At 32.8% G+C, this 14,465-nt stretch overlaps 2 pseudogenes; one reads left to right on the top strand and one right to left on the bottom strand.

Moving 5' to 3' along the window:
- Positions 1-1,913: 1,913 nt before the first annotated feature.
- LOC120134601 lies at positions 1,914-9,560 on the bottom strand (annotated as a pseudogene).
- On the top strand, positions 8,531-13,440 carry LOC120134603 (annotated as a pseudogene).
- Positions 13,441-14,465: the final 1,025 nt, after the last annotated feature.

Consider the following 14,465-nt stretch of genomic DNA (forward strand, 5'->3'; position numbering starts at 1 on the left):
CAGTCCTCGTAAACTCGTATTTCATATCATATAGTTATCTGAATGCCTTTTACACCATACTCTGCATCCATTATAACGTTCATGTTCAGAAAATTTTGATAATAAGACCATTCGAGATTACAGTATCTTCTTTTTCAACCGAACACTTAGACAGCGAAGCCAAATGCATGCATAATGTGTGCCCAAGATAACAAGCAAAGCATCTCAAACTCATTATAGCTCAAGAGGCCATCTAAAATGAGTTGCCCCAACCACACATTTGGCAATGCTGTCATGGTGTCCAACAGCTAGTTCTGGTGGCGCATTGCCACTTTAATACGAAAGAATCACGTTACTTAAGATCCAGTGCCTAAGACTAACAAAATATTCATTGCACGCTTCTAAATGGAGATGCTTAGTAAACAATTGATAAGGAGATATCGTCTTTATCATGTTTATGGATAACGTACCTTTTTGCATCCCAAGTGATCTGTGATCCACAACTGCTACCGCCTTTGGAAATCTTCGCAGCATCTTAAACTCGGCAACATTTGACCACTACAAAGAACCAGAGTCAGCTTCCAGTTTTTTACAGGTAAAGCGTCGTTCACAATCAGATTACAAGCGACATCTTCCAAGGCCAGCATCATACAATGCCCTTAAGTCGATTACTACAATCCAAAACCCCATACAAAGTACAGAAAGAGATTCCAATAAAAAGTTATCTAACCAGCAAAGCACTTTTCATTACATGTCTTGCTCACTAAATTCGATTGTATGACAAATTGAAGCCTGTTGAAGCACTATCAGTGCAACCACAAAGATAAGAAAACCAAAAAGTTACCGCACACATAATAGAAACATTTAAAATCATCAGCCATCCATGTTGCAACAAGCTACAACTGATGATTAGAATGAATGACTTGTTGGACTCTTTAACATCTGATCAAAAAGTTAGCTATTGCAATTAAAAAGAATGATGCGAGTTACAAGACAATGAAACAAGAGCACAGCAACTCAATTATAAAAAAAGTTGCACTTGCTTGGTGAATGACGACAGGAACGCTGATATTTAATTAAAATATTCTATACTAAAGCAGTTACCGGCTATCAAGAAGCAACAAAGAAAGGGAAAATCAGATTTTAAGTCTGCACAAGGGCAATGAGTTTATCAAGCAAAGTACAAAGAGCCTTCTGAAGAATAGATTTCTGGAGATTTAGCACCATGTTGGTACAGGGATTTTCAGCCCAATAAGAAGGAATGTCTCTCACAATTGGTGTAGGAAGCTAATGGCTACAGGATTAGTATACCAGTAAGTTTGCACAGCATATGCAACTAGAAGATGAATTCATTGGGATTCCTCCATTTGAAGTTAAAGGGTGTATGTTAAGGAGAGTCAATAAATCAAGTGTTTAGGCCTTATGTATGGAGTAATATAGAGAAGAGTATTGGTAACGGAAATCATGGAGGCTCCATAACCTTAAGAAACTCATTTAGAACAGAGGAAGCAGATTTGCAACCCAAAAGCTTCGTAACTAAACATAGAAGCTCCATAATGATTGAATCATAATCCCCGTAATTAAAGTCTTCTCAAAAGCACAAGTATCATACTTAAATAGCTGAATTCAACTTTTTTTCGAAGCATATTTCCAACTTCCTTATGCCTAAGCTTCAGCAAAGAGAAGGGGAGAAAGCAATTATCATGGTTAATAACTCTTTCAACACAAAAGATAAAGAGACCAGTCAGAAAACTTACCACCAATTCCTGCCACAGCCAGAATCATGGTCGACAGAACATTCCATCTTCAACCCATAGATTATCACGATTTTGTACCGAACTTTCAAACTATCCTCCCAAACAGGAAATTTTAACAAATTGAACTTCCAGAGTAAATGGGCAGCATAAAACGATCAAAATGTTGACAAAACATGATGCTGCAGAATATAGTCAAATCCAACCTTATAGACGCTATAAAGGGAGGCCCTAAGCAACTCCACATAGTTAAATACTACAAGCATTCGATTACAACTACTGCAGGAAAAAAAAAAAAACAGGGATCTTACTTCACTAAGTAGCCTTAACTTTATCATCCCCAACAGCCGAAATTATAGGTAAGCTATTCAAAAACTCGTCAAGACCCTCAAAGAACCCATTCCTTCAATGTTATCCTCCTCCCATAGCCAGCGTGATTCCCCTCATTCCTCTTTAGCGCCGGCTCTTCAACTTCATTGCTAAACTCCACATTCAAATCCAACTTCCCCAAATTCTTTGCCACCCTTCCCATCTGCTTCCTCCCACTATTAACAACCCTTCTGCTCGATTCAGCAGTTGGCACACCATCAGGCGCTGTGGACGCACAAATCGACACACTTGATCAACATTAGTTTTCTCATTAGTCGGCTGATTCACTCTCTCACTCTGTGGTTTCTTAGCATTTCTCCCACAGACCCTTTCCCTTTAGCATTCTTCACTTTCTTCCTCTTCTCATTCTGCCAATCATCATCATCATCAGAAGTCCCAATTGAGTCAGAAATATCTACATATAGATCATCATCATCATCATAATACACTCTTGGAGCAGACTTTTTGGCAGTATTTTGTTTTCCAGCATTCTGGTTATTAGGACAAGCAAACATGGTCGAAATAGGTGACCAACTGGGAAAATTACCGCCCCTAGAATATCCTAATGGGAAAAACCCCCAGCAGCTGAAATGCGTGTCCTTTCCATTTACTGGCGGCGACGGTATCACAACCGCATGAAAAGCTCTCCTGCAGTTCTTAGTCTGGCACCTCAATGAACAATCTTCATACAGCTTTGGATACTCATAGAGAACGTAACAGTACGGACAAGCTGTCCAGAATGTTAGCCTCTCTGGCTCAGTGGCTTCTCTAGGCTGAGTAACACTAGTTGACTGTGTCTGACAATTCTCTCTAGGAGGAAGAGGAGGAGTTGTCTGGTTAATTTGACCCGTACGAGCTGGCTCAGCCCGATTAAACTGACTCGAGCTATCGGTTCCTGTTTGGTTAATCTGGCTCATACAAATAGGCTCAGGCCGACTAACCTGATCTATCTGTGTAGGCTCGAGCTGATTAATCTGGCTGGAATCGACTGATCCTGACTGTCTAAGCTGGCTTGTCCCACCTAAACCAATCTGATTCATCTGCCTCCTCCATATCGGTTCAGCCGATCTATTTTGCTCTGGCGGCTTATTATTGAGACCCAACTGTCCTCCTCCTCCTCCTAAATCAGCATTCCCGTCTCTATCAGTATCTCTAGGGCTTCTTCTCGTGAATAGCGGTTGAGTAACTTGCGTCGGCGTCTCTTTCTGCGGAGTTTGCATAAACAGCGTTTGAGTTTCCTTCGGCGCAGGAGGCGTCTGAGATTGCATGAACAGCGTATGCGTTTGCGGCTGATGCTGTTTCTGTTGCTGAAGCTGTGGTTGTTGTTGTTGACCGGGTTGACTCACCTGACCATACTGAAGAAACCTCGACTCGTTATCATAAATGGCCTTCTTAGAAGGGTTCGACAACACATTCCAAGCTTCAGAAACGAATCGAAACGCCTGATCTGCGAAAGAGAGCCTGTTCCTCCCAGGATTCAAAAGAAGAGCGAGTTTCCTATACTGGCTCGCCACGACTTCCATGGATTGAGTTAACGGCACGAGTTGGAGGATCCCGTACCAGTCTTGAGGATTAGATTGTGCCGTTAAGAGAGTGTCCGTCACCGCAAGGATTTGGTCGGCAAGAATAGGAGCCGATTCACGGGCTCTGATCGCGAAGGTTCGGGTCCCGTGCAAATCACGCGTCGCCAATAGCTTCTCCGCTATGCTCAGCCACCGCTCAGCCTCCGTAGTGTTACCGTCCATTTTGCCCAATTCGTCAAAAAATTCCTCTTTTTTTCTTTTATGGAAGAACCTCTTTGTTTGGTGATAATGGAGAAGAGCAGAGAAAAATGGCAGGTATATTCTGTGGATGGACGAAAGAGGAAAGTTGTTTCAGATAAATCAAAGAGGTTTTCCTCTGGTTTGGATGGGATAAGTATATTTGCGTATGGGTATTATTGTCATTTCATATTCCGTCTTTGGCACCTAGCCAAAAAAAAACCGAAACTGAAATGAGGTAAAGAAAATGGCGAGCTTTGCCGGAAAAAAGGTCACCTTTTCATTTTGGTTATATGGTTGTACTTTTTATTTATCATTTTTTCCAAAGTAAAAAACACTGGCCACTCGGTTGTCATGACTCAGTATACAGAGTGGCGAACTCTTGCAATGAATTCTTTTAGGATAAACTACACGTTTAATACCTTAACTATTACTTCTATATTATTTTAGATACTCAATTATTTTTTTTCAAAATCATATGTAATGTTAACATTTTGATTTCATTTTGGTCATTCGATCTTAAAAATTAATAAAATTGTTGATATAGTATTTAATAATAATAATAATAATAATAATATGATGTAACGTTGTCTTATGATAGCACGTTAATACCATCGTTAATTTTTTAACGATGAAAAATTAAAAGGAAACTAAATCGTATTATTATTTATGATTTAAAAAATAACAATAATTGACCAAATCTTTATGTTCTCATGTTCCAATTAGGTTCTAAATTAAATTAAGCAATTAATTAAATATGCTAAATAAGTTCTTGGATTTCTTCATTTTATTTAAATAAGTTTCTTTTCACGTTCAAATAAACCCTAAGCCTATATCCAACTAAATTATTAGTGTGTGAAAAGAAGTTATTTTCCTTTATGATTTATTTTTGAAGTATTGAACATTATTTAAGTGTTTTACTTAAATATTATTTTTTTTATTTTTAACTTTTGAAAATTAACGCTCTTGATTATTTATAAAAATAACGCTAAAATTTGTTACATTTATTGATTTTTTTATTTTTTGAAAAATTTTAAATTTAATTATATTTTACTTAGAGGATAGTGGAAGAAGAAACCTAGGGAAAGGAAGATGAGTACTCTTAGTGAGTCTATAACCCATGACCTAAATGAATATAAGGGAATATAGATGTGCAACTTAACCAACCGATAAAATATGTTTGCTCATAATGCATGTTTTACTATATACACTTTTGAGAAAAACTATTAATAAAATATATTTTTATTTGTCAATAACCTCTTAGTTGATGCTTCTCTCTTTTAGACTGTCGGTTTAAAATTTATTAAGATTAAAATTTCTCTTCTCCCTCTCCTTAAGTAAGAATTGTTTAAAAAAAAAAGAGATTTTTCTTATCAACATAATATGTAGATTAATATTTGTAGATAAGGGTCACGTAGAAGAACTTCTTTAATTAAGCAGAGAGTGATTATATTTTTAAGGTACATGTCAAGATTTGAACATATGCAAGATAAAACAACTTAAGTATCATTAACCATTCAATCAATTAATGGATCTCGAATGATTAAGAGTTTCAATATTTAGCATTTGATTTTAGATTTGAGTTGTAGCAATTAACTTTTTTATTCCTTTTTACAACTATAAAAATTTAAACAAAATAGACTTCTTTTATCATAAAAAGGCAGACGATCATATTTTTGTAAAAGAAACTAACATTGAAGAGGAAATTTATACTCAAAAACTAAAAGAGTCTCAAAAGAGACATCAAATAAGTTCTTATTCGAAAATAACATCCCATTAAGTTAATTGTACTTTCAATTAATTGATTTTTTTTTCAAAAGTTAATTGTGCTAATATTTTGATGTAAAGGAACGATTGGTTAAAGAGAAAAAGAATCGACTTCCCCGGTATTACCAAATAGCATCTTCTTCTTCTTTAAAATTAAATACATGGAAACATAACTTGAATATCGAATATTTTAATCATTAATCATCATAATCGACATGATCAAATCGCTTACGTATCAAACTTCATATTGTGCATGTGCTCAAATAATTGAGTAACTAAATAATCTTGGTTCACTCATGACGGTTGGTCAAATAATCTCGAATGTCCATAATGTTATCCCAAGCATCACCCATAGCCACTAGTTAGGTTAGATCTCGAATAATAAACGTAGACAAAACATCAAGTAACTAATTATAAGTATAAAACAATAACATTTAAAGTCGTATACTTGTTTCAAACTTACGTACGAGAGAGTGTATTACAGTTGATCGTATATCTTGATCATTTAGACTTTATAAAATATTTTTTAAGCTTTACAAACTTTTGAATTTTTTAGAAATGATTTTTATCCGTTATTAAATCATCAAGCATTACTAAAAGATTAAGGATAAACTATACGTTTAAACCTCTATTATCACTTTTATTTCATTTTGGCCATCCAACTACTTTAAAAAAAATCATATTTAACGTTACGTTTTGATTTCATTTTGGTCACATGCCTTTAAAAGATTAACATAATTGTTGATGTGATGTCTTTTTAAAAGATTCGATGATTATGTGGCATTATCTTACGATGTCACATTAACATTATCTTAGTTTTTTAACGACATGTGACCAAAATGAAAAACAAAACATAACGTTACATATAAATTACATACAAAATTATTAGGTGACCAAAAAGAAACAAGAATAATAATTAGATACTACATGTGTAATTTACCCAAATATTAATTATTAAAATATGACAGATTGAACTACCTTTAAAGAAAAACATGGCAGCTTATACTATCTTTAAAGAAAAATGTGTAACAAATAATCTACTATTTCAAAATTCAAATTATGTTCTATAAAAAAATTAAATTCAATAACTTTTTAACTTAACTCATGTTATTTATTGTGAATTTTTGAAGTCACTGTTATGGTTGTTTTTAGAAACATTATGTTGCTTTGTCTTTTCACTTAAATTAAATTGATAAAATGTATAAATTTCGAAGATATTAATATTCTATCAATTAAATTAGATATTTGTTTGAACTTTTAATGATTAGAGAGTGTATTTATGATAATATTTTAATTAAATAATTAAATTATAAATGTTAGAAAAGAATTGAATTTGCTGAATTGTATTTTACCCTTAGAAAAATGATAAAGTAAAGTTGAAGCCTCGAAGAAGTAAACGGGTACGAGGGTACAAAGGAGTCATAATTTTCTGACTGCTATTCAGCATGGTCTATCTGCACTGCACGGAAATACCCAAAACTCTACCCTCAAAGGTTTAACTTATATAAGGTCCCTATACTATCCGATTCTTATAAATTTATCTTTTTATTATAATTCTATCATTCAAAAATTTTCAGCTTTTCATGTAGATGATATTTTCAATCTCATGATCATTTCCTTTTGTTTATTATGTTTAAAGGTGTAAGTGAACCGAACGTTCGATGAACTGTTCTTTTACGTTTATTTGTTAAGATAAATAAATTAGTATCAACAAATTTTTTATATTTAATTGATAAACAAACGAACGCGAACAGACGCGTGCTCAGTTCGTTTATGTTTACGAAAAAGTTTGTTTATTGACAAGTTTGTTTATGTTCATAAACAAACATCATTTAGAAGATCATTTATTTTTTATATTTTATACATTGATGAATATAGGGATTAAATTAAATATATGGTGTATTTTGGAGTTTAAGCTCTAGTGACATAATTTTACTATTTTTTAGCTTGCGAATGGAAATGTTCGTGAACGCTAAATAAACATATTTGTGAACATATAACAAACACTAAACGAGCATTAAACGAACATGTTCGTGAATATTAATTAAACGAACACGAACACTTCAAAAAACAAATAAACGAACACGAACATGATATTAAAAAATTAAATGAACACGAATATAAAATGTAAACCTAGGGATAGGCATGAGACACGAAACCGGCGAGTTCTGACCTGACCCGACCCGACCAGGTATGGTCGATTTTTTAAAAAAGATTTCTGGTTCGGGTCGGGTCAAAATTTTTTAAAGGTGATGTTCAGGTTGGGTCGGATTCAGGTTTAGAGTTAAAAATACTCGACCAGACCCGACTTGGGAAAAAATAATTTTACCTTATATATTTAAGAATAATTACAAAAATATCCCTCTATATATTATTTTTTTTCAATTAAATCATTGTTTTTATTGAATACAAATAATTATTTCGGGTTGGGTCGGATTGATTTCAGATTTTATCTCAAAAAATCAGGTTGGGTTCGGATCGGGTGGATGCTATATATTTTTCGATTCGGGTCGAATTTTTTTAAATGTGATGTTTAGGTTGGGTAGGATCGGTTTCAGATTTTATCTCAAAAAATCAGATCGAATTCAAGTCGGGTGGATGCTATATATTTTTCGTATCAAATCGAGTGAAAGATGTAAATTTTTTAAATCGAGTCGGTTGACTGAAACCCTACTTATGACCATCCCTATGTACACCTTAAAAAAATAAGAATATAACTTTATTAGTTAAAACTCGATTCATTTATCCCCAATCATGGCAAACAATTTGACGGAGTTTACTTCTTGTTTGGGACATAAAAAAGGAATCTTTCCATATATTTTCTTCTTCCTTTTTCTTTTATTTTCTTTCCAAAGTCCTCTCTAATTCTCTATGAAAACAATTGGTAGCTTTGTATCTGTTTCTTTGTGAAATCCTAAAAAGCAGATATATTATATTATGTGAAAAAACATCCAAATTCACTCCAATCCCTCCACTTGTTCTTCCTTCTATTTTCCTTGCTAAATAAGCTTCGGTTGGTAGGTTTTTAATGTCCTTTTCTTCTCTCTTTTTCCCCCCTTTGGCTATTCCATGCTTATCCTTTCTAGCTTGTTTCTAATTCCCGTCTAGGGTTTTCAGTTCTTTTTTTCGCTTTTATAGATGAGGTACCATGGGGTTATTTTCTATATTATTATTTTCTCGTAAAGTATTGATTACGCTAAGCTTAATTTGGAAAGAAAACTGCTGCGGTTGATCTCTTTGCTTTTTATATCACTGATTCCTTTTCTATTCATTTTCCCATATCTGGAAACGTTTGCTCAGTTCTTAAACTTGATTTTTTCCTTGTATTTTGCTCGATCTGTGGAGTTTCATTGTATTTCTTGTTAATAAAACTAAACATCCATTTTTTTTTCTGGGGATTTTCCCGTGTTTGATTTTTTGTTACAAAAACTGAAAACTCCCTTCATTTGTTTTTCTATTCCCCAAGAGCTTGCTGAGCTTTCATTTCCGATTGGATTTTTTGCGTTTTGATCAAATTTTGATCTTCTTTGAGCACCCTTTGTGGAAATATAACTGTTTGCCTTTGATTCTAAGGAAAAATTGGTTCAGATGGTGCTTTGGTTTGATTTTGTATGAAAGGTTTCGATAAAATTCATCAAATGACGAGGAAGAAAATCCAGATCAAGAAAATCGACAACTTAGCGGCGAGGCAGGTGACTTTCTCCAAGAGGAGAAGAGGGCTTTTCAAGAAAGCTCATGAGCTTTCCACTCTTTGCGATGCGGAGATTGCTCTTTTAGTGTTTTCAAACACCGGGAAGCTCTTCGAGTACTCCAGCACCAGGTAAATTGCTCTTTCTTCTTCGTCTTCTTCAGTCATAGTACTAAATTAACTATTTTAATACTACGGATGCTGTTTGCGGTGTTAAGGTTCACTTTGAAACTTTAAAAAATGTTACAATGCGTTGTGGCTGCCATTTAATACCATGCTTCTTCTTCTTTCCTTGCCTCTCATATTATATGTTCATCATGCTTTTGTGCTATTGCTCTATTTTTCAGCCTCTTTCTTTTCTTTTTTCTTTTTACATCGGAACTATGCTTGCTGTTGCTTGTAGATTATAGTGCGAAGTTCAGTTTGTGAGAGGAAGAGAGAAAGATATTATGGCACCGAATGAAGATCTTTAGAATCAAGAAAACTGTGTTAAAAGTATAAATCAATAATGACTGAAATGTACTGGATTCCTATATATTTCTATTAAAAAAAGCTTCTTCCTTTATTCAAAAGAAAAAAATGCAGCACTATTATAACTTGAACCCCATGATATTCTTATATGTTGAAGGTTCATAAGCCATATTTTATGACTGATTTTCTGTCAGATAGACGACGCCTTCCATGTATCGTTTGCTGCTGCAAGTACAAGAGAACCCTGAAATTTTACTTACCATCTTGGTTTAAATATATGGTTTAATTAAATCGATTCAAAATCAATACCAAAAAAAAAAGCAAAACTTTCATCATTTTTACCTTCAATTCAATTTCTTTTATCCTTATTGTAAATGATTGAATTATCAAATTTAATTGGACAATGAGCAAAGCTTTTCTAATATGAACATGGAGTCTACACTAGTACATGCAAATCGGTAGGTCTTATATAAACTAGGCACTTATTTTGTGTATTTTAAGATTGTTTCTTTAACATGTTGCTTTCTCGAGCTTTGTCTATGGCGGTTCTCTTGTTTTGCTTTTTGTTTTTTAGTTTGGTTCTCTTACTGGCATGGAACCCTATTTTTGCAAAGCAAACTTATATATATATATATCAAATATCATTTCTATTGGTGTATCCTAAGCACGAGGCAGGTGATTGAAAGACGGAATCTGCAGTCAGAAAGGATTGACAGATTGGATCCAATTCCATCCCTTGAGCTGCAGGTTACAACTTTTAACTTCTTCTTATCCTTTTCTTCTTCTTTTCTATATTAAGATACTTGACATTTGTTTCAAGTTTCAATCATATATGTGTGTGTATTTTCATCCTATCTTTGAATATTGAGTGTTCACATTCCCGGTTAGTAGTAATAAATTAATTTCTTTAAGTAATTTTTAAACACACATGATTTGTTTGTAGTAAATGAGACGAATTTTAATTTTTTCTCACTTTGTAGATATCTTTTTCTTTTTTAGAGAGTTTTTACTCATCCTTATAATTTTAAGTTTAAACTTACTAATTTTTTTATATTATGACAAAATATTATAACACTTATACAATACTTAAGCGAGACATCAATGTTGTATGAAGCCAGCAAAGTTATCTTCTTAGTTTTCGAATTTCTAGGTATGCTTATCTAATCTTTCATTAACTTTTTAATGACGAGGTATTAAACTGAAATCTAAACTAAACGTTAGGTATGACTTTGAAATAAAATAAAATTTGCATATCAAAACAAAACAAAAATAATAGTTTAGATACTAAATGTGTGGTTTACTCTAGTTTAAAACATATCAATGGAGGGACACAAGTAAGGCCTGAAGCTTCAAAACTTCTAAAAGTTTTCAATTTATACGTATTTATATATCAAATTAATTTGATAATTCTAAAATAAATCTTAAATGTATAAGTTATAAACGAAATACAAATGTATTTTTTTATCTTTTCATTTTGCTACCTATCATTCCACAAACTCTTTAAACTAATTATATCATAAATAAGTCATCATTATCTAAACTTCAACTCTTTTTAATATTACCTTTCTTACTTAAATTCTACTAATTTTTATTCATATAAAAGTACTAATCTTCAAAATGGTCAAATAAAGAATGCTTTTTAAATAAAGTTTTAACCTTTGACTCAGTCGAATGAGAGGCCAAACATTTTCAAATATGTTCAAAATAAGGATTTAAATTTTTTAATCAGCTTAAATATAGTTAATTTAATTAAATTTGATGATTTAGTATTATTATTTTAATATAATAACAAATTTTCGCCTTTAATATTTATTTATTTTATCACTTTATCATAATTCTTTTTATCACTTTAGCACCACCTTCAAATTTTAGTTAAATTACTATTTTCTAGATAAGAATATTAATCATTAAATATAGTGGTGTTAACATGAAAATTCACATGATAATTTTGAGATGTTTAACTTTTTAAATAATTTTTATGTATTTTTTAAGTACATATGAATTGTTAGAGGAGTTGACAACTCATTACTATTAAATTTTAATGATCTAATCAGGTTTAAGGTCTAAAAAATAATAATGTGGCTAAATTTTAAAGATGATGGCCAAAATAATAAAAAAAAAATAAGGCCAGAATAATTAAAGGGATAAGCATGACATACTATTCTATCTTTGTTTCATTTCAACAAATCAAATATCTTATGTACAATTGATCATAAAATTTAATATCAATATCCGTCATTGAATTATATACTCATCTACAACACTCAAATTGGATACGAGTAACTTTAATATGTTATTGTATACGTAGTACTTCAATGAAAGTTGAGTGATTATGAATTTAAGACCTTGAAAATGCAACTTCCAGCAGCACATTCCACTTTAAAATCGGTGTCCCTTGCAAATGCTTGCCACAACCACATTCTCTTATGTCAATTTGCTTGGAAAATGAAAGCCATTCATGCTAAGAATCTGATATTTTCTTCTTCTTGTTTTAGCTTCAAAGTAGCACACGTGCCACGTTGAGCAAGGAAGTAGCAGAAAGACCCAAGAACTGAGGTAAAGCTGCATGTTATTAGCTGTTTTGTTGTTTCAACGTATGAACTTATTCCATTATGATGATGATGTGCCATCTTTTCATTGATAGGCAGCTGACAGGAGAAGAGCTCCAAGGGTTAGATTTAGAGGAATTAAAACAGCTAGAGAAATTACTTGAAGGAGGCCTTAAACGAGTTACACAAGCAAAGGTTTCTGAAGCCCCAATCCACCTCTCTTTCTCAGTAAATCAGGTTTAAATGTGAAACTTTTGTACATTGTGATTGCTTTTTATGTTTCAGGATGAACGGTTTTTCAAAGAAATCAGCACCCTCAAAAGGAAGGTATATATTCCCAATATTTCTGTCCTTTCTTGGTCATATGATCTTCGGTTCTGATAAATCACTTTTGCCCTTGTTGAATTTGAAGGGAGTAGAACTGAAGGAAGAAAACCAGCGTTTGAAAGAGAAAGTGAGTGTATATTAATCTGCAAAACTCTTTCCTACTTTCCTGCACGCTTTCATTTCATTCGACGGTAAAAGATGATTTTGGTATAGATGGAGAATTTACCACCTCATGTGGCTGAGCAAGGCCAACCATCAGCGTCCAATGGCCACGCATGGAGAAGCTTAAGCTCTGACATTTCTCTCAGATTGGGGTAACTCATTTTTGACAGTATTCATACATTTTTTAACTGTGCAATCACTTCAGATTATTAAAAAAAATATTCATACATAGTACATATGCACTTTCGTGACGTTTTCAAAGCATTACAAAAAAAAAACCCTTTTTGATGTCTGGTTTCTGCCATAGAGCTTCGTCTGAGATTATGTTGGGATGCTTGCTTTGTTGCAGGTTATCTTACCCTAACTGAGTGTTGGAAAGGTTAGAGGGGGATGATGCCGAAGGGTGTTTGTTCATCATCATCATCATCATCTTATTATCTTCAAATGGCGTGCGTCTCTCAGTAAATATAGCATCTGTCTCCTGTATGTGTTATCATATTTATGTAACCAATTTATGGCCACAAATAAAGTTAGTGATTCTGTTCATGGAAAAACTTGATTACGGTGAATTTGGGTTTTCCATGCCTATTAATTTAAGTGTATAAATGATGAGCCATTTGTGATCTCAGTAAGCAATATATGTCGTAGCAAAATGTATAAATTTCCCATTTGTTCATAAGAGTTGCTGCATATTCGCCAGTAACCGGTTTTGCATCATTTTTGTATAACGTCAACATTTGATATTTTAGGTTAGGTCGTAGATTCTTTTGAGTTTTGATTATTTTAAATTCAAGCGACGTTAAATTTAATTATTTTTGTTTGAATTAACTTTAAGTTTGGGTTGGTTCCTATTCGCTTGATTATTTTTTTAATTAAAGACATGGATTGAATTTGACTTGATTGAATTTTTGGTTTTTCTTTTATAAAATTAAATTAAAGGATGATGTCTTATTTAATATACGTGTTTTAATAAAACGTTCAATAGGATTATTTTTTTTTACCAGTGTGACTATTTAATAAATTTAGGGTAAAATACAAAAATGATCCCTTAATTGTAGGATATTATTTTGTTAAGTCCTATGATTATTGGAAGATATAGAATGATCACTCAAGTATTCATATATTCTAAACTCGTCATTTTTTGTTAAAAAAATGATGGTCGTCTGAGCTAGACGTTAATCTGATGATTGAGATATGATAAAATTTGATCCAAGAATCGTTTCAATTGTATAGTCGTTTGTAATTTTAAAATCAAATTTTATCATAACCAATCAGCAAGTTAACGTTCAATTCAGATTGTCATCACTTTTTAACATAAAATGACGAGGTCGGAACATCTATAATTGGGGCGACTATTTTGCATCGTTTAATAGTCGGGAGACTCAACAAAACAATAACCTATAGTCAATCAAAGGACTATTTTGTAATTTTCAATAATCAAGGGACCTAAAAATAATACCCTATAGTTGGAGGACTGTTTGTGTACTTTACCCATAGATTTACAAGTCATTGAACTTGATCCTTACTTATTGTTGCAATATAGGAAGTATGGGCTTGAAGATGATGCAATTGACTATATTTGCTCATGCCTTGGCACTGTACCAAGAGCTAGTTGAGCCGGTACTAGGACTAAAATCGA

The sequence above is a fragment of the Hibiscus syriacus genome, unplaced genomic scaffold, assembly GCF_006381635.1.
Source record: "Hibiscus syriacus cultivar Baekdansim isolate YM2019G1 unplaced genomic scaffold, ASM638163v2 tig00110597_pilon, whole genome shotgun sequence".
Classification (NCBI taxonomy): Eukaryota; Viridiplantae; Streptophyta; class Magnoliopsida; order Malvales; family Malvaceae; genus Hibiscus; species Hibiscus syriacus.